General features: G+C 45.9%; 1 pseudogene; it reads right to left on the bottom strand.

Moving 5' to 3' along the window:
- Window positions 1-326: 326 nt before the first annotated feature.
- On the bottom strand, window positions 327-445 carry LOC111729228 (annotated as a pseudogene).
- Between the last annotated feature and the right edge of the window lie 2,265 nt (window positions 446-2,710).

Genomic DNA, 2,710 nt, shown 5'->3' with positions numbered 1-2,710 from the left:
TCAAATGCCTCGTTATCAACTTTTCGGGGCTTTGTAAACTGCTTAAATCTATACGACTGTTACTCAAGACCCAGCCCCAGAGGTTACACAATCAGCTCTGCCTGTGTCTCCATAGTTAATACAAGCCACCGGGCCAGCCCAGACTCAGAGGGGGAATCGATTGCATCTCTTGGTGGGAGTAGTGGCAAAGAATTGTGTGTTCATTTTTAACCCACCCAGCTGATTGATTGATTGATTGATGGATTGATTAGGCGAGGCAACCCTTGGTTGACCTCACAGATTGCAAGGACCTTGTCAGCTTACAATCCCTTATTTTTAATTTTTTACGCCTACAGCACCTGGTCTTCCTAGGTGGTCTCCCATCCAAGTACCAACCAGGCCCAACCATGCTTAGCTCCCGAGATCAGACAGGATCAGGCTTGCTCAGGGTGACATGGCCGTAGACTGATTTATATTTTTGAAAAGATCATTCTGACCACTGTGTGGAAGATAGATTGGAGGCCCAGGAAAGAGATCACGTCTTGGGTGAGGTTCGTAATAAATAAATGGAAAGCAGATGGATTTGAGGTACGTTTTTGAATGTAGAACCAGATAATAGACTGCATCTCAAGGGTGAAAATGTGAGGGCTTGTTAACAGTTGAGAGTCCCAAAGTGGCGGGAACCCCTTACTCGATGTGGCTTCCCCAGCTAGCAGAGCAACGGGCTCCCTGGGAACTGTCCAGGGTCCTGCCGTGTTCATGCCCTTGTTCATCCACCCCGCGGCCTCTGGCTCTGTGCCAGGCATTGGGATAAGCGTTGGGAGTGTAAAGACCAATAGGATGAGGTTCCAGCTCTCGATAAGTGCACAGTTCTTTTATGGCGACTGACAGGTTTGCGAGAAATCCCGGGACAGCGTGATGAGTGCTAAGATGGAAGGTACAGAAAGGGGGCGTTGTTTTTAACGGCCATGTGTTCCTGAGATGCCGGGGAAATAATTGGCAGGGTGTGGTGACCAGATTCTTCCAGGAGATAAGAAATAAGGGAAGAGGTGGATAATACCTATGTTTTAGGCTCAGAAGGATGATCTTGTTTACCGAGGTGCTGCAGAAGAGGGAAGTCGTAATTTGGGTGGGACGGACTATAACTTTCCTCAACTGTGAAATGGGCATGTAGCAGACGCTGTCACCTGCCCGGGCCTGCTTGGGTCCCTCTACCACTCCTTGGCTCCCAGCATGCTTCCTTCCAGACTGCCAGTACCTGCAGGTCTCAGCCTTCTGGAGCCCTCTTTGCCCAATGCACATAGAACGAACATTGCCTGGGAATTGACATCCTCCTGGAGGTGCCTGGGTGCAGGCGTGTAAATCCTCCACTCCCGTGTGCCTCCATCAGGGCTATTTGGAGAGTGACTCACGTTGTCTCCAGAGCACCCCCTAGGGACCTCCCTTGGGATTGTGCTTGATATCGCATGTGTCCTTGTCCACTCCCTTCTGGGTGCGACCACTCTACAACCTGACTGTTTTTCCTGGGAACCCTTACGAGTTTCACATAAATCCTCATCTGAGGGCTAGCTTCTGGGGAACGAAAACAAAGGTTGTGAGCAATAATTAATAATATTTATATGGCAGAGTTATAAGGATTAAATGCAATAGCGCTTATGAAGGACTCGATCATAATGCTCGACACATTGTCAACATCTGAGAATTGTTAGCTAATATTTTCTTTTAAGTGAGATTTTAGAAATGTTTGTTGTAGGTGCCCATGGTCAATCATGTGGATACCAAATAGAAAATTTAGGTTGGTGGTTCTCAAAATGTTTGGTTTCAGGACCCCCTAAACTCTTAACAGTTCTGAGGACTTCGAAGAGTTTTTGTTTATGTGGGTTATATTGGTCAATATTTACTACCAAACTGATCAGAAACATCTTCGAGAATTGGAAAGCTCTTAAACTCATGTGACAAGACACAACTTTCTTAAATCTAATTTTCACTTGAAACCTCAAATTTTATCATGGGCAGCAAATACAGTCAGATGTTTTCCTCGAAATGACAGGCTTCATTCATCTTCAGGTTACATGTCAGTCAATCTTGGAGATAAAAGTGGTTTTCCCTGAACGACGTGTCTGGTTCAGCTACAGCTTAATTGCAAATGTGTTTTGTTTTTCGGGAGAGAAGGCTTTATGCGTACCTCCCATTTTATCCCACAGGTTATTCAAAAGACATACTCAAGGATGTGCATTTAATAAAGTTAATAGATTTCCCCGCTTCATCGATGCTGTTCTTAAGCGAAATTGGCTTTATTTTTGTGAGTGCGTGGCAATGAGAAATTCAGTGACTCTTGCTGTAGTTCGGTGCCGCTTTCTCATTTGGCGCAGAGATGTCATCGGTTAGCAAGAGCTCGTTCCAAGATTCAGAAGTTTTTCAGCATCTTTAACATTTCAGCGCCATAGTTGCAAGGTGCTCACGTAAGAAGCCTCCGATGATTAGTTGGTAATCACACCAGCGGAATACGAGTGAAGCTCTGAGTTCAGTCCATAGACCCGTCCGTCTGCATGACAAAGGGACAGTTCTGCAGTTGGTCTGTTAACTCAGTCTTCCCGTTTGCAGCTAAATCTTTAGTTCACAGGGTCGCGGTGTTGTCAGAAATGGAAATGCCGAGATTTCTTTTGCTGACTCTTCATCCAGCAGGCGTTCAGAGCTGTCAGTGTAGAAGGTTTATCAGCCTCTGTGCTAC

Source organism: Pteropus vampyrus, unplaced genomic scaffold, assembly GCF_000151845.1.
Source record: "Pteropus vampyrus isolate Shadow unplaced genomic scaffold, Pvam_2.0 Scaffold252, whole genome shotgun sequence".
Taxonomy (NCBI): Eukaryota; Metazoa; Chordata; class Mammalia; order Chiroptera; family Pteropodidae; genus Pteropus; species Pteropus vampyrus.
The sequence above is the reverse complement of the archived record's forward strand: the minus strand, read 5'-3'. Positions and strand labels throughout refer to the sequence as shown.